This window comes from Papio anubis, chromosome 12 (genome assembly GCF_008728515.1).
Source record: "Papio anubis isolate 15944 chromosome 12, Panubis1.0, whole genome shotgun sequence".
NCBI lineage: Eukaryota > Metazoa > Chordata > Mammalia > Primates > Cercopithecidae > Papio > Papio anubis.
In genome coordinates, this window is record NC_044987.1 from 19145215 (window position 1) to 19168853 (window position 23639).

General features: G+C 35.6%; 1 protein-coding gene across 7 annotated transcripts in view; it reads left to right on the forward strand.

Annotated features, from left to right (window-relative positions):
- The window catches only part of CADM1 (cell adhesion molecule 1), a 332199-nt gene that overhangs the window by 116586 nt on the left and 191974 nt on the right, over positions 1–23639 (forward strand). The gene's annotated exons all lie outside the window — the stretch shown is intronic.

Below are 23639 nucleotides of genomic sequence, written 5' to 3' on the forward strand. Positions count from 1 at the left end.
TTTTTCTCCTGTGAGATGGGGGGAGATGGGATGAGAGGGTAGACAGTAATCCCACAATCCTCTGATGGCTCAGCATAAGGAGAAAAGAGGCATCACTGGCTCCTGAATGTGTGGATGCACAACTAAAGTACTGCTTGTCATACTAGTCATCCCTAGTATGATTATCTCTTCCTAGTATGACTGTCTCCTAGTATGACTTCTCTGTTTCATTTCCCATCTTTGAGACTGCAAGTAACTCAGATTCCATTTTGATAGTCACACATCCACAGTATCATTTACTTACATAACAGGTGTTCCCGAAGAACTTACGTAAATGTAACTTATTCCTATTAACTTTTATTAAATTATTTAAAGAAGAAAGCTTCTCTTGTATTATATAATTATTAGCCTATATATCTAATTAATTATTAGTAGAAAGGAAAAAAATCATCCATGAACCATCTCCTAGGAACAGATGACTAATGTTGACAGTTTCTTGGATTTCTTTCTAGGCATTTTTGTCTAAGGTTTTTCCTTTTATCTGCCTGTTTTACTTAGTTGTGATCGTGCTATAGGTATCATCTTTAGTCCTGTTGTTTGCACTTAATATCATGTCATGTGTTTCCCGTTGTTATAAACTTTTGTAAACATTTAAATACTGCATAGTGTTCTTTGGAATTTGCATAGCATAATTTAATTAACCATTCTCAGTTTTTGAAAACTACATGTGGTATTTTCAAGTTGTTTGTTTTTATAAACAATGCATTGACAAATATCTTTGCACATATGACTTTTTCCACATTGAGGTGATATTTCCAGAAATAAAGTTATGAGATTAAGAACACCGTGTATGTTATTTTAAATTCACAAGGCTGTGTGAGTGAAGACATTGTTTTGTTTGTTGTTGTTTACATTTTTTATTTGGAAATCGTTTCAAACTTACTGAAAAGTTGCAAAAATAGTACAAAGTACACCGTATTCATTTTACATGGATTCATCTCTTATTGACATTTTATTCCAATTGCTTTATCATTTGTGTCTGTGAACACTCCGTCTTTTTCACTCCTTCCTTCTTTTTCTTTTTCCCGTCCATCTTTCTCTGTGCATTTTTTTCTGCACCATTCTAGGGTAAGTTGCATACACCATGTCCCTTTGCCTCAAAATACATCAGAATATATTTCCAAAGAATAAGATTTTCTTATGTAACTATGGTATAATTATTAGCTTCAGGAAATTTAACATTGACGTAATACTTTTATCTAATCTTCTGTCAGCATTCTCCATATTTCAGTTTGGTCAATTGATCTAATGATATCCTTTATAGCAGTTTTCCTCCCTACAGTGCAAGATCCAGTCCAGGATTACATCTTGAATCTAGCTATTATGTCTCTTCAATCTCCTTTAATGGGGAACAGTTCTTTAGGCTTTGTCTTTTGTGACATTGACATTAAAAAATATACAGAAGTCCCCCACCTCTTTTATTTTTTAAGTAAAAAAGTTTTTATTTGAGTTTGTCTGATGTTTTGTCATGAGGAGATTAAGGCTGTGTATTCTCAACCAGAATAATATTGAAGTAACATGTCCTTCAGTGTTATTCTGGAGATTACACTATTACATCCAGAGATATCCAATGTAATACCCAATGTCCTTCTACCCTTTGTTGGTGATAGTAATTTTGGTTATTTGATCAGGGCATTGCCTGTTTTTCTACTGTATAGTTACTATATTAACCCTTACAACTAATAAGCAATCCGTGGGAAGGCACTTTAAGAGCATGCAAATATCTTGTTCCTCTTCAAAACTCGCCCCTTAGATTTAACCTCTATTGATGATCCTTGCTTGAACCAGTCTTTTCTATGGTGATTTTCCAACTATAACACTTCATCAACTTTTACCAGTCAGTAGTTAGCATTCTCCTATAAATAATTTTTCTATCCATCCATCCATCTTTTCATTATCTATCTATCTATCTATCTATCTATCTATCTATCTATCTATCTATCTATCTGCCTATCAGTCGTATTGACTTATAGACTCCCCTTTTTAATGGTATATATAGTTCATTACTTTCCTTAATTATTTCAGTGCTCAAATTATCCTAGATTTAATTGGTGGGGACCCCTTTAGATTGTATCTTGTGTTCTTCTAATATACTCCTATCATTTTCTCAGCACTAACTTTTTCTGGTGTGAGATGTGCTAGCCTTATCTTGTCCTTTCTCTGCCCTAGCCCTGTAATCAACCATTTCTCTGATGACTTCTGTTTTTGTTTTTTGTTTTTGTTTGTTTGTTTTTAGAGGAGAAAGGTATTAGAAACCAATATTGGGGTACTAGGTATGCTACTTACTAACAGGGTGGATTTGATTCTAGGCCTTTTTTAGGAGACAGGAAAAATAATATACACACACATGCATGTATGCATACACAAGCACATATTTTAGGAATTCTGAGTTCACAGTAAGACTTCCGAATTCAAACCATTTTCACAGAGAATGCTTATCTCCATTCTATAAGGTATTATTCTTCCACAGTGAAAACCCTGCCTCCAAACACATTTGTTCATTTACTCAGTCCTCTAATACATCTAAAAATAGATTCAAATTATGTCACCCATACTAGTACAGAAAAAGACCTACTAACGAAGTTCAGGACATGTTTTCCCTCCACACTTTCTTAGAATAGGGCAGATAGTAAAATTTTGAGATCATAACTTATATTATTCTTTTTCTCACCTCTCATCATAGTGGTTATGTTTTTAATTTGAAGTACATCCATTTCCCTTTGCTTCATTTTGCTTTCAATTTTAGGTTTTTATCTTTCCCATCTTTGTTTATTAATTTTATTTTTTGAATATGTGGAACACTAATGTGCTTTCCAAATTCAAAACTCTGTATAAAGGTATACTGAGACATGTATTACTGCTAGAAGTTGGTCATTTATTTATAGCAAATGGCGTTCATCTCTTCGAGTTTAAAATGATCACCTTTATTCTTTTAAATTATTTTATTTTTTAATCAAGCATACTTATTAGACATTCAAAGGGAACAAAAGCAACCCTTGGTTCTTGTGACCAGCCTTAGCTTTTTGTATAGTAGAAAATACGAAATGGTTGGTTCACAGATAAGGCAAGTGACAGGCACTTCATGACGAAGGCTTGCTTAGCCCCTTTGTCTTTGTGCTATAGGTTATGTTCCCTGCTTCCATACACTGTTGCTACCTGGTGGTTGTTGCTGTTTTTAAATTTTACCTCTTTGATGCTAGCTTCCTGGTGATAAATTTAATTAGTTCCCCCTCTTCTAGTTTAACTTTGAAAACATCTTTGAATGGTGGATATATCAAGTATGTACATTTTTCAAGGGTTAAACTCTTGATTACATGTTGCTTTGGTTGGATGTTTGTCTCCTCCAAAACTCATGTTGAAATTTAGTTCCCAGTATGGCAGTATTGAGAGGTAAAGCCTTTAAGAGGTGACTGCCCCCATGAATGGATTAATCTATTCATGGGTTAATGGATTAACGAGTTATAGATTAATGGGTTATAGAAGTGTAGAACTGGTGGCTTTATTTATTTATTTATTTATTTATTTATTTATTTATTTTTGAGACAGTTTTTGCTCTGTCGCCCAGGCTGGAGTGCAGTGGCGCGATCTCGGCTTACTGCAAGCTCCGCCTCCCGGGTTCACGCCATTTTCCTGCCTCAGCCTCCCAAGTAGCGGGGACTACAGGCGCCCGCCACCACGCCCGGATAATTTTTTTGTATTTTTAGTAGAGACGGGGTTTCACCGCGTTAGCCAGGATGGTCTCGATTTCCTGACCTCGTGATCCACCCCCTTCAGCCTCCTGAAGTGCTGGGATTACAGGCGTGAGCCACCTCGCCCGGCCGGACTGGTGGCTTTATGAGAAGCGGAAGAGAGATCTGAGCTAGCAGACTCAGCCCCTTCACCATGTGATGCCCTGTGCCAGCCTGAGACTCTGCAGAGAGTTCCTTCAAACAAGAAGGCTCTCACCAGATGTGGCTCCTTGACCCTGTACTTTTCAGCCTCCATAACTATAAGAAATTAATTTCTTTTCTTTATAAACTACCCCGTTTCTGGTATTCTGTTATAAACAACAGAAAATAGACTAAGACGTGTCTTTTTTTTTAAACAATAAGATTTAAAAATACATTTAATACAAAGACTGACATATATACCAGCTCTGCATAGGATATAAGTGTTCCTCCCACTTAGGGTTGTGGTCAGATATATAGGCTTTCTTTTTTAATATTTGCCCATGCAATAGTCTCATGTCCTTTTCTTTTTCAAAATTACAACTGGAGTTTGTGGAATGGTGGACTCACAACAGTTAATCCTGAATGACTTAATGAACTGCCAGACAGGTTAAGGTGAAATGGTGTTCCAGGACAGATCTTGATTTGTAGAATTAAGGCTGGCAACAAACTTCAAAATTGCTCCTTTCATTCCAGCAGGTAATTTTGTTAGAGGTAACTCATGTAATCTTAATATCTGAATTGTTCAGTTTTATCCTGTTCTTATATAGGAAATCCCAGTGCAGGGAAGAAATAAAGTAGCTTGAACACCAAAGATACTAGGAAGGTAGGGTCTAGGGAGCTGTCAGCAAGCTTTGCTTGTATTTTTGATACTGGTCAGTTGTGACTTTTGTTAAGTCAAGGAACTTAGAAATGGAGATGAAGGGAGACTGCCTTTGTGCAGTCAATTAGCTGGTCTGGGCAGTCAATTTGAGTGGTGAAATTAAGGCTTTATCTACTTATATTTGGGAGGGATTTTCTGGCAGATTGCAAAATCTTGATTAAGTTAGCTCCAGTTTAATATGTACCTGAGGTGGGCTCTTTTTTTGTTTTCTTTAATCCTTTACATTTTCTTGCTATAAACAATTACGAATTGGTCCACTTCTTATTAGATAGACTTTGTATACATTCCAAGGCAAACATAAAGTAAAAATCATATTTTCAAATATATAATAGAATAATTGAGATGATTCTCAGATGCATGTCCCTTAGTAGAGTCACAGTAAAGGCATTTGCTGGCTGGCTGGCTGGAGGCATTGTTTTATTGCCTGTTTCAACTCTGAGAGAAGTGAACAGATGGAGACCTGTATTAGAAGTACTCACACATAGGAAAAGCTTTGGAATATCTTTAGCATTTTACTCAGGAGCAGCAAATCCTATTTCCACAATTTTGTAATTGTTAACATGTTATGTTGTTAAGCCTTTTTTCCCATCTGCATTTAATGGGTCAGTTGTTTCTAACTTGTTCTTTTGAAATTTTTAATTGAAAATCTGTTTTTGTTTTGTTTTGTTTTGAAAGCACATTTTAAAAATAAATATATGATGTTCAGCTAGGTGGCTAGGTGGTAAAAACTAAAATGAGTATGAATGTATGTTTTCTGTAAGGGTTCTGAAAGCAATAATAGGATCTCTTTAAGCTCTACTGTATAGGGAGGCGAGTGATCCATCAAAAGCACAGTCTTAGATTTGAGTCTTCTATTTAGATTAGGAACGTTAAGAAAGATGGATGGTAAATGTCTTTTAGCTGCATTGTCCCCAAAACATGAAATGGAATCTAAAGACTCTCAAAGAAGGTTTCAATTACACTAGCAAATGACTTGAACAAGGATTGGGTAAGGGGAGGTCACGGGCCAATGGAATGCCAGTTGTGGATTTATATTGTTTAAAATGAAAACATTATTTCCATTAACCCCTTTCCACTAACACCTCCACCAGAGTTATTTTCAGACTGTACGTTTTTAGGTGTTAGTCATACTTGATAGAAATTCCTTATCACAGTGTGAATTGCACAGCCTTTCCATGAGTATATATTTTTTCCCTGTCCAATACACAATCCAGGGTTTCCTTTGGCTAATCCTCTAGAGAGGTACTGGCATCCCTATGTTCTTCAGACTCGATTTTAAAATGTAGCAGTAAGCTACCCAGTTGCAAAGAAGCATTTGTAAATGTTTTAATTAAAAACAGAATAAATGGATTCTGTGTTGTGGTTTTCTGTGATAACAGCCAATCGACTGCCAAATCACACTGTTTACTTGAGTTTTGGGAGGGAAAAGTCTAGGTTTAAGGGTGACTCTCAATGAATTTGCCCTTGACTGTCAATGTGGGTTTGAGTGTGGTTTTTGCCCTCTCACAGCAAATGGAGAAAAGAGTTGGTAAGCAGAGGATGAAGCATCCTTTTAATGAGTCGGCTATAGTGTGCACTCAGGGCAGACACTTTAAAAGAGCACCATTAATTTGAATAAAACAGGAGAAGGTAGGTACTTTGTACATCCATAAAGCACTGAAGGGGATAAATCCAATTATCTGTTCAATATTTAATGGCCGTAAAGTTAAAAATTTTAAAGGCAGTACCTCGGAGACTGCTTAGTCAATTCTGTCCATATTATTTTTGACATTCAAAAGTCAAGGTAGAATAGCCATATTGACGGCAGTGCTCATCACATTGGTCTGCCGATTTAGTGGCAGTGACCCTGGGATTTGTGTTTCTCTACACAGATGAAGATTAGTTGCAATTTTTTTTTTTTCCAGGAGCTCTTAGGGAAACCTTGGGATCTACTGAGCTTCCAACCTGTTTCTTTCAGTCCTTTGCTATTGGCTCTTGCTATGAAAGGTAATTAAGGGTGATTAACTTAAAAATTCAGATGCAAAAGAACCAGAATAAGGATCAGCTGTTTGGGTTAATATTGCTTTTTAAAGAAAACAGGGGATTTTAATAAAATCTATATTTCAAAAATTCCTAAGAAACTCCGTTAGAGACTCTAAAATTCCAACCCAATTTTTATAAACTTTTTGCACTGTGCATATTTTCTAAGCAAGTCATGGGGGAAAAAGGTAATTTTTAAAGTTGGCCACGTCTGTCTGTTCTACAGCTGTACTTAGCCGCTGATGCAGGTAGGCATCACTCTGTGGTTCAAAGGCAGCTGAATCATAAAGCTTCTAAGAAAATCGATGCTGTAGCGACACTTGGAATGAATGTCAGTATGACAGAGTGATTTTCGTGATATGGTCTTGAAGCTTTATTCTTCTTGTCTATTAGCTAATACAGGAGCCTAATTAGTCATTAACATGCTCTCACCTTGTATGGTCCAAACTATAGAAGCATATCTTACTGTACTTCAGAGAATGTAACTGCTGGTTACCTTTTCACTTATTCTGTTTTATATATTTCCTTTCGCATTGAATATTCTCCTTTTGTACATTTCTGAAATAGAGCTGTATGCTCCCTGGGCATGGATAGCATTGGATCCCTTTCAACATAGCTTCAGTTGCCTGTAGCTATCTGCATGTTTATTTATCTAAACTAATACTAGGTACAGATAAATTTTGACACGATGCAAGTTTACTGTTAAAATGTTATAGAGGAATCATGCAGGAAGACAACTTTAAAATAGATTAAAGAAGCAAAAGTTAATACATTGCGTGAATTAGGAGATGATAATAAGACTTTTGTTTTATACATGTCAAGTCCTTTTCTTTTTCTTCTCTATTTTGCTACCATTTCCCTTTAAAGGGAGACTTGGTTTGTTTTACTCTATTTTCAAATGCAAATTAAGCTTATTCTTGTCACATGTACCATCTCTAAGGATGATACTTGCTGAAGTCTAAAACTATTTAGCATTCCTGGATCTTACAGTTTTAAGTAGATTGTTCCTTGTTTTGCTTCAAGTGTCTTGAGTGATTTGGCTATTAAACCAGCAGAAACCTTTGTTTTCTTAGTTTCCTATAAAGGAAATAAAGGTGAGAAAATAATGATTTCCTGGATAATTCAAAGAGAAGATTTAACATACAAATCCCTAACATGCCACTATACAAGGACTTGCAAATCAGCTTATGGTACAACTCAGCATGACAATTGGTAAACTCATTTATTTTTAAAGAGCTTTTATATGTGATACATGTTAAAAAAGCCAAGAAGAGCGGGACTTTTAGCACTGTTCTTCTTGAATATAACATATATGTTTCTGAACTCTTACTTGGGGTATTTCATTTGTTTGCTCATTCTTGATCTGCACAGCCCTTAAGCTGTAAGCTTTTTGAGGACAGAAAACCTCTCGTGCATTTTATATTCCTAGAATGTATTGTTTTTTCTTGTATGACTTCCCCCTGTATCTTTATATTAACAGTATTATTATTTACATAATATTTCTCTTTAAATTGGTTTACCTTTTTACCCAACCTCATCCAAATCAGTATTAGCCATGAAATTACAGGTCTGTTGGGTTGTATCTTCTTTTAATACATATTAATATTTACATTAAAATCCTAATTATTGCCACACGCGAGCTCACGCCTGTAATCCCAGCACTTTGGGAGGCTGAGGCGAGTGGATCACTTGATCGGGCTACTGCACTCAAACATAGCTGACAGAGCGAGACTTCTGTCTCAAAAAAAAAAAAGAAAGAAAAGAAAAAAGAAAAAAAAATCCTATTATTAGAACTTATAAATTTTTATTTGTGTACCACTTAAAGTCATCTCATGCATCACACTTGAGGAACGGTGCCCTAGCGTAGCCTTGCACATTCTCACATTTAGTCACTATTTGTTTAATTGTGGAGGGGAGGGAATAAGATTAATGTATTTAGTGTGTCAAATATTGCTTTCAATAGTGTACCTGTGGTTTCTCTTTTAATCCCTATAACAACGAAATGAGAAGATGTCTCCATTTTATACACAAGGAAAGCGAGGCTCAGAAAGGCTAAGTGACTTTCCAAAGGTCAAATAGTTTAGTAAAAATTAGAGCTGAGCTATGAATCTAGGTTTATCTGATTTCAAAGCTTGTACTGTTTTTGCTATATGTTGTGGACTCCCAGTAATTAGTGGGTTAACATTATGCATTACTGTCTACTTTCCTGTTGTTACTCCTCTGTGGTTAGAACAGAGTTGACACTGAATGGTATTTACAGTTTGTCATTTTCTTCTGGAATTGCATTTTGCATGGTCTTGAAAGTTGTCGTTACCGCTTTCTTTTTTTTTTTTGAGATGGAGTCTCACTCTGTCGCCCAGGCTAGAGTGCAGTGGCACGATCTCAGCTCACTGCAACCTCCACCCCCAAGGTTCAAGGGATTCCCCTGCCTCAGCCTCCCAAGCTGGGATTACAGGTGGCCGCCACCATGCCCAGCTATTTTTTTTGTATTTTTAGTAGAGATGGGGTTTCACCATCTTGGCCAAGTTGGTCTCAAACTCCTGACCTTGTGATCCACCCGCCTCGGAATCCCAAAGTGAGATTCAGGCGTGAGCCACCTTGCCTGGCCTGTTACCACCTTCTTTTTAAGGTTTGTATGAAAGGGAGCCTCTTCGCACTACTGAGAGGAATATGTTTGTTTTGGATTTTTAAAAAGTATCGCTAATTAAGAGTTTAGACAAATATTAAGCTTCTTATTTAAGTTAGAGGTAGCTTCTCTCTCTGCAGTTGTTTTTCACTTTATGTGGCCTAAATCATCAGAGATAAAACCTGGAGATGATTTGATTCTCATCCAAAATGAGTGCCTGAGTTTCATTTGCAGCATACACATATGATCATCTAACTGTTGCTTGATTACCTCTAATTATGGTGTTCTCACTGTCTCCTCTTTAACTATTACTAAAAAATGAAAGAGGGCATCGACAGCCATAGTGTTTTAATACTAATATCCTAGTATTTAAAAGCTGAAAGGGGGCCTAATGTTTGCTTAATCAATTTATTTATTTTGGTGGTAGAGAATAGAAAAAGTTGTAAAAATATTGTTTGCCTTTTGATAAATTCAGAAAACATTTTCTATTTCCCCTTAAGTCACTTGGTTTCCATCTCAGATAATCATTAGGGTTTCATTTTCATTCAGCTGGATAGCGTACCCAGAGATTGTTTAATGGGATCACTTACACTGATGGATGGTTTAATATTTTGAAGATAGCACACAGTAGCACTTTTAAGAGAATAATCAGGACTGGCATGTGAGGGCCGAGAATTGCTTGAGTTCAAAATCAGAGCTAGTGTAAGTGCAGTTTTGTGTAACTTCTCTTTGGCTGCCAACTGACCATTTTATACTTCTTTTCTTTCCCCCGATTATATTTTTCTTGGTTTCCTGTTTGACTCATATTCCAAATTCACTTTCAATCTTTGAAATTATGGAATAAGGAAATAGAGGAACTGTATTTCTTCCTTTCTGAGTGTAGCATCTGGACGCTCTGGTTTTAAATGCGAAGGGGCTGTAAACCCTAGGAATACAATGTCTTTTGAGGACCGGAACTAATACGTTTTCAGAACTGACTTCAAATAGTTTATTTCACTCCATTGATCTGACCTATATCTGTTGATTTTTATTATATAGTCTATACTGAAGGGGGAGGAAGAGGCTGCAGTTTTACTATTACCTCATAAAATTAATTGGTGGCTAAAACAAATATTATTAAAGATACTGTATTTTATAACATACCTAGATGATTGATACCGTTTCTGTAGGGAGGTTTTGTTTTTCTGTGTTTATGTCAATAAACTCATAAAATCCGCAGAATGAAATAAGTCATAATTTCATTTTTACTATCAAAAAACGAAGTTAACCAGCAGCATGACCACGTAGTTCCTCCCAATGACTCAAACAAGTAAACAATTTCACATGTCTTCATAACACAGGGTTTTGCTCATATCAAGAAACACGGTCACCACCCCTTGGCTGTTCAGTGTAAGGGGCTTAGCTTTATTGAAGTTGAAAAATCTAGTGCAGTGCTTTGTCAGCTAGTGAATATTTTGAGCTTCTTTATTTTCCCCGTTGCTTTTTTACACAAATGTGTAAAATATTGGTATCACAAGAAAATCAGACTATATTTGGTCTTCTAAAATGTAACTCCATTGTCCCCATGCTGGACTGGATTTCTTTTTAATGTGCTGTTTTCCTCAACCCAACCTTTCTATGGGGAAGAGTAATAAGTTTATTGTCAGTATTGTGGATATTTTAATTGAAGATAAATGAGTTTTCTTTTTAAATGTCTTCACTATTACATATCTTCAGTTTTATTATCCTAACTTTAGTAGATTGGCAAAGCCAGATAATCTTAACAGCCCTAACCTGATTCAGCGTTCATTACTGCTGCTAAATTAAATAAGACCTGGCTAATAGAAACATGGCTGGTGCAGCCATTCTTCAATTTAATTAGAATATTATACATTGCATTGCACTTATATGTGTATACCAGAGACAAAACTTTATAATCAGTTTGTAAGCACTCATGCTACATCCTCTAGCTATAGACATTTATCATTTATTGTGAAATCTCCTATTATGGGAAACTCTTTAAATTATTAAATATCAGGATTGCTTGAAGGGGTGAAGACGGGGCTAGCTCACTTAACGTGACATCAAAGGTTAGGAATTTAGGTCTCATTCTACTATAGCAGAGATTGGCAAACTTTTTCTGTAAAGGGCAAGGTAGTAAATATGTTAGGTTTTGTGGGCCATACGGTCTCTTTCACAACTACTCAGTTCTGCTGTTGTAGTGTGAAAGCTGCTGTAGACAATATGTAAACGAATGAGCATGGCTGTGTTCCAATAAAACTTTATTTATGGACACTAAAATTTGAATTTTATGTATTTTTCGGGTGTTGTGATATATTCTTAAGAATTTTTTCAACCATTGGCAAATACTATTCCTAGCTTCCAGTCTCTACAAAAGCACATGGTGAACTGGATTTTGATCACAGGCCTTAGTTTGCTGACCCTTATTCTGAAAGTAAGTTTCCTTTCTTACTGTATTTTAGTTTTCTTATTTATTTATTTATGTACTTATTTACTTACACTTCTTTGATGGTTTGCTCTGTATCCGTGCGGTTTTCCATAGTGCAGGAAATGTGGACGGAATGAATTTTCCTGTCATTCTTTTATCTGTCAGTCTCTGCTTGATGTGGCAAAGGAGAATCAGGTGTTCAACCTCCAATGAGAGTAATTTCTGATATCAGTTGGTAGTTGCTGTTTAATTCTCAAGGTGCAGACAAGGCGGTGGAATTGACTTATCTCATTTTCACATTCTGGGAGATGATCTGTTCATCCTGAGGATGCTGTCAGTTTTCTGGTATTACTCTCCCTGCGTGGTCATTAACAACAGCAGAGTCCATAAATTGATCCCAGGTTTGAATTGTAAGTTGTTGGCCCTGAAAACTTGGTGAACAAACTTGCTGTCAGTGTTCGTATTGATGGAAATAGTCTGAGGTCAGCTTCATTACCGCACCCTAACTGTCTCATACATTGTCCGTTGATTTTTAGGTTGTGTTGCAAGAGAGTTCTTGTTTGAGACACTTGCTGCCAGACATAATCACCTCAAATATTTACAGTACAATGAATCATTCAGACTTAAGGTTGGCAGTGTCTTTTTGAAATGGTGTTCATGAAGGACTGGGTTAATTTATCAGATACAGATTTTGAGAAATTCTTTTCTCTTAAAGCAAAGGTTCAATTTGCTAATAAATCAGTGGCAACTCTGTCTTCTGACACTATGGATACTTGTCTGTTTCACACTGAAGCTTGCTACTGGCATCTTTTGCAAGAGTGGACATATTCTTATCTATAAAGTATTTTCTAGATTTATTCAGAAAAAAATAAAGTGGGAATACTAGTTTCTTTCTTGAATAATGGAACTTAAAGATAGATCGAGGTGTGTGAGTTATTACTGTTGCCCATTTTCAATGGCTACTGAGCTGTGGCGATTATTATCAGCTTATTTCTAGAATTATTTATTAAGTAGGGAATTTTATTCATTGTCAGATTTGTAATTTTAGCTAAGCTCTGATCAGATCACCTTGTGGTTTCTTGCAAACATTTTTAGTCTTTGTTTTGCGTCATCATGAAAGAAAATTTAACAAAAAGACGCGTACTTGCTCTCACTCCTGGGCATTTTTATTTATTCATTTATTTTTGGCCCTGTGGTTTCTCTGTCTGAGGTGGTTGGAACACACCAGACCTCTCAGAAGTGTTCCGCTGTTTCCTTCCTCCCAGTAAGCAAATTATTTGCAAGTGACTTGAGAATAATTTCAAGTATTGGAGAGCTTTCTTCTCAACCACCCTTGCCAATGTTTTAGGTAATACACAAAGTTCTGTAGGTCAGCTTGAAATCATAATGCTTGCAAGGAAAAAAAAATTAAAATTGACTTCAAAGGACAACTCTGACACGGTCAATTAATAATTAAAACAGTTTTTTAATGAGCTATGCAATTACCTGTATGTCCCTGGAGATGATGGTTTATGGTATTATTGCGGTGCCCTTTCTTTAGTCATGGCGCATGACATTTGTAATTTAAAGCCGGCTAGACATTAAAGTGACAGAACTTTCATTAACCTTGTCTAAAGTTTGCTGATGACAAATGACTTATAAAACATGCTGTTGTCAAAATATACCACATATTTAAGTACCTTAAAAGTCCTGTGGGCTCTGAGAAGCTATGGAGACTCAGAGAGAGACCAAGGCCACCAGTGTCCTGTGGAATTACTCGACAGAATCCCCGGTGTCTGGCACTATTTCTTTGTACTCAGGTAAGTGGTACCTGCTTCAGAGAAGAGCTTAATGTACTTTTCTTGGATCTCTGGTTCAGGTAGGTTTCCCATGGGTTTTTGTACCACCTGACATGATTCTGTCAATCAGTGGTTTATGACTATTGAATAATTTCTTCTAAACCTGCTTTGATATATCAACTTTCAAGTCTTTAGAAGTAGTTTTATTTTTTCAACTTGAAACCATTTAGCAATTATGTTTTGATTTTAGCTTTTTTTGTATCTTGGCTTTCTAAAATCTTAGCCCTCTGTGCTATGCCGTACCTCTCTCTATTTTTATTTGTTTTCTCCCTGTATTTGAAATTTTCATTTGTTGTAGAAACTATATAGAAACATCCTCTAATTTTTAAAAATTTTCTCATCATATTTCTTTTAGAGGAATATCTTGAAATGCTACCAAGGGAGATATTGCAGGTGACTATCCTTTTATATTATAAAAATAATAAATATATAGTAATTAACATTAATGTGCAGATATTGTTTGCCAGGTATTAAGCTAAGAGTTCCATCTCATTTAATCCTCTTGGTAGCCAGAGCTTATAGCACTGTTTCCCCATTTACAAATTTGAAACCTGAAGCACAAAAAGATTAAGTACTTGTTTACTGTCTCATAGCTTGTAGATGAACCAGGATTCAAATCCTGACTGACACCAGAGATATTATTAGTAACCACCAAGCAACATGGCTTCTCAACTCACTTTTGTTTTTGTTTTTTCAAAATAAATTATAAGTTTGCTATCTGGAAAGATAAAGTATAGCAAAGTTACAATTTATTTATTATTTAATAATTATAACAACCACCTTTAATAATTAAATAGAAAGAATTGTTATTTCATGTTTGTGCTATTCAATATACCAATAAATATATGCTGGACAGCATACCAGCAAATATGAATTTAATATTGTAAGCCAAAGTTGAGTATTTATAGCTTATTCAAGAGACTTGTTAAGAGAAATTATAACCACCTTTTAACTCAAGTGGCATATGATAGGTACTTCATAAGTATTTGCTATTATTATTATTATTAACATACTCCCTACGTGTAATATATCTTGATTCTGTCATGGGTCTGTGTTTGAGGATTGGTTCCAATATAATTAGAGACTACAACTTTAACAACACATTGTTTTATTCCGTTTGGTTAATGTCCATACATTTCTTAAACACTATGTAAGTATTATACATTAAAAAGTATTAAATACTCTCATCCTATCAAATACATCTTTTTGTTCATATTGATGAATAGTAGTCTACTCTTAACTATTTTTTAGTTGAAGTATAACACCAGGGAGGTACACATAGTGTAAATGTACAGCTCAGTAAATTGTCTCAAAATGAACACCCGAGTAACCATTACTGAGGTCAAGAACTTTGCCAGCAGTACCCCGGAAGTCTTCCTCATGGCCTCTCAAAATTACTACTCTTCCTTCCTCCCCAGTGATAACCAAGATTTGAACTTTAATGCCATAGTTTTGCATTTTTTGTTTGCTTTTGCTTTTGACATTTTAAAAACTTCTTATTGTTGAAAATGTCAAACATACAAAAGCAGAGGGCATAGTGTATTGAATATCATGTTCTTATCACTCAACTTCAACAATTATTAACTCATGACCAATGTTATTTCACCTGCAATCTCACCTACTGTCCCTACCATGCATCATTTTAAAGGAAATTATAGACATTGTATTATCTTTCCATAAAGATTTTGGTATATATCTCTAAAAGACGGGGATTCTTTTTAAAAAAGATAACCACAATATTTTCTTACCTAAATACTTTCATACCAACAATATCCAGTCAGTATTAAAATTCTGTAATTGCCTTATATTATTATTACTTTGAAAAAAAATTTTTATTTGTTGAGTCAAGAGTCAAATAAAGTCCATGAGTTATAACTACTTGATTAGCATGCCAAGTTTTTTTTAACCTATAGCTTCTTCACCCTTTTTTCTCCCTTGAAGTTTCAGAAACTGGACTGCTTGTCCCATAATTGCCCACAGTCTGATTTTGCTTACTATGTCTTCCTGATGTTGTTTAACATGCTTTTTAAAAATTTTTTGATTTCTTGTTAGTCAAATAAGTCTATCAGATTCAAGCTTACTTTTCTTTTTTGGGGGGATGGGAGAGTATAAAGGGCAAGAATACTTCATAGGTAGGTACATAATGTCTGTACCTTGTTGTATGCATGTGGTGTCAGTAACCATTTGAAGATCATTGTGTAGATTTATTCTTTCAGTGAGGGCCGCAAAATGGTGAGGATCTTATTCTGCCATTCCTTCATAGGGAGAAACTTCCCCTTATCATTTAACTTAAGGTGCAGTATATATAGAATGGCAAGACAAATGACTGATTCTTTATCTTTATTTACTGATTTTCACAATAATTAGTTGGATCTCAGCACCCTTCAAAGATAATTATGAAAGTTTTCTTTTGCTTTAGTATGATTTTGAATGTATAGGATTAAACATACTTATGCTTCAATCCATTCAATTATTATTCTTATTGATATTCAAATTATCCTGCTTTTGGCCAGTGGAAGACTCTTTTAATTTTGACCCCAGAACCTTTGCTAATATCCTTTTCTGATTGTGATAAGATATTCGAGGCTGATCTTAGAAAGTTTTTTATTTTGTTTTGTTCTTGCCTCAGACCTGGAATCAGCTATTTCTCCTAGAAGCTCATTTCTTTTAGTGGGAAGTGTTATTTAGAAACTGTACTCTGGTCCCTGGGGTATGCTTATTCCTACTGGGTAGGTCACATTTTGAGATCTTTTTAGCATACAGAACTAGGAAACGTATTGTTGTTGTCTTAAAGATAAAATGTATAAGGACTCCATTTTTACTCTTCCAATTCAAATTCAAGACTACATAGCTTTCACTTAAAATCATGCATTTGCGTTTTCATTCATGCTTGTGAAAAATCCTGACACCAACACTGGAGATTCTGAAATTGGGATACATCATACACACAGTAATGTAGTTTCTGGGAGGTAAAGCTTGGCATCTGCATTTTTAACAAGTTCCACAGGTGATTCTGATACTCACCAAAGGATGAGAACCACTGATCTATTTTTTATCAACTATTTTATGTTATAGATACTTAAATGGAACCTCCCATTTTCTTCTTAGAATCCCTGTTTTCTTTGTTCATTGTCCATTCTTTTTTCCTTCCTTCCTTCCTTCCTTCCTTCCTTCCTTCCTTCCTTCCTTCCTTCCTTCCTTCCTTCCTTCCTTTCTTTCCTTCCTTCCTTCTTTCTTTTTTCTTTTTTTTTTTTGAGACAGAGTCTTCCTGTGTCACCCAGGCTGGAGTGCAGTGGCATGATCTCAGTCACTGCAACCTCTGCCTCCCAGGTTCACGCAATTCTCATGCCTCAGTCTCCTGAGTAGCTGAGACTACAGGGGTGCACAACCACACCTCGCTAATTTTTTTATTTTTAGAAGAGATGGTGTTTCGCCATGTTGGCCAGGCTGGTCTAGAGCTCCTGACCTCAAGTAATCCACCTGCCTCAGCCTCCCAAAGTGCTGGGATTACAGGCATGAGCCACTGCGCCTGGCCAAGATTGACGATATTCTTGATGAGCCACCTGTGTACAATCTGAATTCTTTTCTTGTTTAACTCATTGCTCTGTGCATCTGATAGAAAAGACTAGTTATTTCACTTCTGTGAAAGCCAGGCTGCAGTTATCTTTGACCACTTGGAATGCTAAAATACAGGTGAACCTCGCAACTAAGGCTCTGCCTGAGGCCAGAGAGAGAACCCCGCCTCATTGCTTTGAGCAGAATGCCTGGTACTGGAGTAGATTTGCTTAAGGGCAACTCTGCATTTGATAAAATATCAGAGCAATTGATGTCCTTGTACCCTTGTTCCTTTTCTTTCCTCTTATGCAGAAATGTTAATTGACAATCAAAGGAGTAACAAGTGCATACCTGAATTCACAAGCCTTTGGGGCCCATCTTTAATACATCTGCAGATCCAGGCCTGGTTTAGGTTATGCCTTCTTTCATCCATGCTCACCCGAGAGTTCCAGTGTTTTCCTTGTTCTTGTTTCTGCAATCAGAGTTCTAAAATGTGACTCTAGCTGGTCATTTTATCGCTTCTCTCTGTTAGAATAGACTATAGCTCTATATCAGAACATTTAACTTTTAATTGATTTGTATTGATAATAGGTGAAAAAAGTTAATTAGCTTGGAAATGACTATATCGTAAGAGCAGACTTTGGTTAAAAATTTAACCACATTAATTTTGATAATCTTTTACATTCATTTAATATTAGCTTTGTTTTATGTTAAATTTGCAAACTTTTACATTTTTATCAATGTTTTTGAGGGGGAGGCTAAGATACTCTCAATTTATGGTGTAAAATGGAACTTTAGGTCAATTATTTGACCTCTATGATTTAGGTCACACATCTCATAAGTGGAGGAGCGACTACTCAATCTGATTCCTGGTATTTTTTCTGTCATAAAGCACACTCTTAAAAAGAAAGAATTCAAAGTTGCTTCCAAAAGTACAATGTAAGAAAAATAATTTTAGGAAAGGTCAAAAATGATTAGAAGAAGGAAGTGAGAATTCTGTTAATTTAGTCTGGCTTTGAGCTTTCTGTTTGTTAGCCAAGACATAAAGGGAAAACTTTGGCTCATAGAATACTTATCTGATTAAAGAAAGCACATGAATTTGCATGGAATGCAGACTTTTTTTGGCATTGAATTCTCTGAAGAATATATTATATGATCCTACTAGGGGATATTTGTAGCGATGAATTATACCTTCACTGCTGATTTTGTGAAAGATGTAAAAGTAAACTTCAAATGAGCATTTTTCATACTCTTCTTAACCATTATCACATGAACTTATTGCCAAGGTTTTAGGTATGATGCTGTCAGATGAAAAAGGTACAAGATATATGCTTAAGTGAAGCATTTACACTAGGTTTTAGTGTTGATGCAGTGTATCTTTTCTCATTATTTTACTTTTAACCTGTTAGTCTTTATGTTTAAAGTGATTTTCTTATTGTAAGTATGTAGTTGGGTCTTAAAAAAATCCATTGGCCGGGCGTGGTGGTGGGCACCTGTAGTCCCAGTTACTCGGGAGGCTAAGGAAGGAGAATGACTTGAACCCAAGAGGCGGAGCTTACAGTGAGCCCAGATCGTACCACTGCACTCCAGCCTGGGCGACAGGGAGACTCCGTCTCAAAAAAAACAAATAAAAAATAAATCCAATCTGACAATCTCTGCCTTTTAATTGGGTATTTAGATCATTTACTTTTAATGTTCTTACTGCTGTGATTAATTTTTAAATTATCTTACTATTTCTTTTTTATTTGTATCATCTGCTCTTTGTTCTCCTTTCCTTATTTTTCTTTCTTGTTTTGTGTTGATTATTGTTTATTATTCCAGTTTATCTCCTCTGTTGGTTTATCAGCTGTAATTCTTTGTTTTAATGGTTATTTTAGAGCTTATTGTATGTATCTATAACTTATCAAAGTCTATGCAAATGATGTTATACCACTTTATATGTAGTCTAAGAGCCTTATGACTGTGTACTTCTATTTTCCTCTCTCAGCCTTTCTGCTACTTTTGTCAAACATTTTACTTTTATGCATATGCTATAAACCCCACAATACATTATTATTGTTTATTCAATTTATCTTTTAAAAATTAAAAATAATTTAAAATATCTTTTAAATAATAACAGAAAAGTCTTATATATTTTCTATATATAAAGTGCATTTTTTGGGTGCACTTTATTCCTCCCTGTCAACCTATATTTCTATTATTTTCCTTCTGCCTAATAACTTTCTTTAACATTGCTTGCAATATGAGTCTACTGGCGATGAAGTATTGCTTCTTTTATTTTACACTCTTCTCTCCTTTTTTATAATTGTTATTGTTCAGGCAGGACAGTAAATCTTGTCCCTGTTAACTTCATTTTGGTGAGAAATAGAAGTCTTCATTAGTTTTAAATGTAGGTTAAATTGTCGGTAGTTAATGCTGAATTCTTTAATAGCTGAGTTGTAGTGACATTAAGTATTCACTGTGGGTGTGGGTGCCTGTGACTTCCTTCAGAGGTCGATATATAGGGATCAGGGTGGATAGCTATAAAACCCAGGTTGTATTCCTCTGTCCAGATAGTGCAGCTGTATTAGTCTGCTTGGGCTGCCATATCAAAATACCATAGTGTGGGTGGCTTAAACAATGGAACTGTATTTCTCAAAGTCTGGAGGCTGGAACATCCAAGATGAAGGCATTGGAAAGATTGGTTTGATTCTGAGACTCTTCTCTTGGCTTATAGACAGCCAGCATCTCTCTGTGTGTTTGCGCGACCTCTTCTTTGGACATGCACATGTGAAAGGGGAAGACACAGCAAACTCTCTGATGGCTCTTTTTTTAAGGGCACTAATGCCATCATGAGGGCCTCACCCTTATGACCTCATCTAACCCCAGTTTCCTGCAAAGGGCCTGACTCCAAATACCCCCTCGTCAGGGCTTAGGACTTCAACGTGAATTTTGGGCGGATACAAACATTTGGTGTATATCAGCAGCCACAAGTTGTAGTGTTCTGTGAACCTGAAGCTTTCTCCTTATAACTTGTGCTGTTTGTGGTTAAGGACCAGAGCCATACCTCTGCTCTGATCTCTTTCTTACCCCTCTAGGCAGCTCCATGGTAATATAAGGAACACTTTACCCATCAATAGATTAGAACCTTACCTGTACTTGTCTGGAGAGAGAATTTTTCTTCCCGTAATTCTTTTTGAAGTGTCAAGAACTTATTTAGTTTCACTGGATTAAAGAGAGCAAAATTATCAGCTTGAATCAGGAGCAACTTGAAGGAAGAGATCAGGGCTATGAAGCCTGTTGGGAGATCTGCATTTATAAGGAGATGGCTTCAGCAAGGATAAGTCATATCTTAACATCTTAGTCTTAAAGGACAGATTTGTTGCAAAGAAAATGGAAATGAAAGGAAAAAGTGCTAAGTCTTTTTTTCTGTGGCAGCATTTCAGAATTATGTATTGGAGCTCAATTTTTGCTTTTGCCTCTCCCTTCCGTTAATATTAGAGTCAGAGGCCTGATCAGACACGGTGCTGTTTTTTCTGCCTAACCAAAGCTGTGGACAGGTGAAACCTGTAAAGATATTAATGAATCAAGAAATTTCATATGAGTGAGGTGGTTGAATTTTATTTCTGTTGTTAATGTTAGGTGACGTTGTTAATGCTACGTATTTTGTTACAGAGATTCCAGGATGCCAATATGCCTTTACATTTGTTCAGAATTTTATGTGGGATTATACTTTTATATTTTAATTTACTTTATAACTTGTTAGCTATTCTTTCTCTAAACATCTGAGAGATAGTTTTCTTCCCGGCTTTAAAATTTAATTGAAAAATAAAACTGTGACTATGTTTTGTTAAGTTAAACAATACTCTCTGCCAGGCTTCTTAAGGCAAATAGGATTATAAAATCTTACATGCCCAGTTCATATTACTCGCTCTGAACAACCGATTAACCACTCCCATATAATCCTAGGAGAGTTTAAAAATAAAATTACAGCTTTCTTAATGTTTCTCACATTTGCCCAAAGGTTTCAAAGAAGGTGCCATAAGAAATATATGAAGGTGCCCTTGGAAATAAATGCAAAGAAGGTGCTGTGGAAATTAACTTTCTTTTGGTGGCATCTTTGCAGTGAGATTGGGCTATTAGGGGCATTTTAGTTTTCCTGTACCTAGGACAATCTGCTGCTTTTAGTTTTCCTGTATCTAGAACAATCTGCTGCTTACAGTGATTCCCTGATGTCTTTATTAAGGGAAAGAGACTTCCCTTTTTAGGATTCATCTAACAAAGTGTTATTGCTTACCTATGCTTACCTATTTTTTTTTTTTTTTTTTTTAAAGATTTTTTTCACTCTGCTAGGCACTGGGGAACTATAAGGACTAAGAGGACCTCTTCCCCTCTAGAACCACACTACAATTTAGTAGGATAGCCACTAGCCACCTTGGCTATTTCAATTTAAAGTTAATTAAAAATTCAGTTCCTTAGTAGTACAAGACACATTACAAGTGCTCAATAGCCATATGTGGCTAGTGGCTATCATATTGGACAGCATAGATATAGAACATTCCTGACATTGCAGAAACTTCTGTTGGACAGTACTGTACTAGAAGTTATTATTCAGATTTGTTTACCCACATATATAGTTGTTGTAGTAGTGCTTTTAGTCTTAGAGTCATGTTAACCAAGGGATGGATAGGAAAAAAAATACGCTAGAGGGAAAATTATTATGGGCTATTCAGGTGTTCTTGTTACTATATGTGCCCCTAATATTAGGATTTTCTTCACAGAACATTATCATTCAAAAAAGAAGTCATTATATATATTCAGGTTCTTACAAAGGCTCTCATATTACTGACTAATCTTTCAATTACAGTACTTTATTTTGAACATCAAAATGGCTTTCATGAATGTTTGCTTATGGTGCTTGAAGAAGTTAGTGGTAAAATCAGATTTAAAAAGAAAGAAATTTAACACAAATTTAGTAATCTGGGCATGACCTCACAACTACAAGTGTTGCGCATTATTGTAAACAACCCTTTTTAAGAACAGATAAAGCAACAGCACAAGTGTCATTGCTATGGAGATCACAATTATACCCCTGCAGGATCTATGACAAACTGTCCTGCTATTTAGCAAATTGGTACTTGTGGTAACTGTGCCATACATGAATTTTAAAAAGTGCTATACCTCAAACAATCTGGAAGGGAAGACGATTTGCTCAGGAAAGTAAAAAAAAAAAAAAAAAAGAATCTGGTGATAATAAAGACATTTTTGTGCCTGGGGAGTTCTTAATGAAATGTGAGAGGAAAGAAAACAAGGAGCTTTTCTAAATTAAATATGCTCTATAATATGCCATGTGATTTTGAATGTGCATACGACTAAATGAAGGAAATACTATACCTAGACATTTAACCATTTCAATCTCAGTCTTAAAAGTTAATGTAAATAAGTTGTTAAAAAAAACACAAAACCTTATTTTTTGAGGAAATCATCTCATATGGAAAATGAGAGATCATCTTATATTCAGGATTCACTTAAACTTGAATTTGGATATATAAAGTATCTACTTCTGGAGATAACCTTACTGTTTTTTTTTCCTAAGAAATTCTAAGCATTTCCAGAGAATTGATTAAAATTTATTAAACTACAGAAAGTGAAATCAGAAGACTACTGAATAATTTCTTAAAATCATGTTAAAATATATAAAATTTATATGCATGTAAGTATGCTAAAAGTATACAGAAAAGAAAAACGTGGAAGAAATGCAACAAAATGCTAACAGTGGTTGACTGGGCAGTGGGATTTGTGTTCTCGTTACTCCTTTATTATTGTCTGTTTCATTTTCTATAATGAATATGCATTATTTTAATAATTAGAATAAAAAGAAAATGTAAATGAACACTTAAAAAGCACATGTTAAAGAGAACTCTTGATTAAATGGAAAGAAACTTCTTTGTACAAAGACTAATTCCATGTGGGCATTGGGTACCTTTCTCAGAGAAAATGGGTTGTCTAACCAGCACGCCTTGTTTGTTTTTTAATGCCTAACAACATTTAGGATATCATACAAAATAGAAGTCTTGGAAATTCTTACATATATGATGATTATTTTTAGAGATGGGGCCTTGCTATGTGGCCCAGGCTGAAGTGTGGTGGCTATTCACAGGCGCAGTCACAGCTCACGGCAGCCTCGAACTCCTGGGCTCATGCTGTCCTCCTGCCTCAGCCTCCGGAGTAGCAGAACCGCTGGCGCATGGCCACTGCGCCCGGCTTTACAAAAGCTATTAAGACTTTTGTTTTGTTCAGCATGTCTGGGTAACATTGCATGGCCTATCCCAAAGTCTGAAATATTTTAAATTCCAACTGACAAGATGTTAGGATACTCAAAGGAAGAATTGACCACACATAAAATTGTTTAAATGTGCTCAGCACTTTTCAGACTATTTCACATTAATTCCTAGTGAAATAATGTAGAAAGATTACTTTAGGGGTAAAGGTAATTTAGGCCTTTTTTGTTCTTTTTTGGTGTTGACTTACTCTGACTTTGAGTAACTCAAGTCATATACATCAA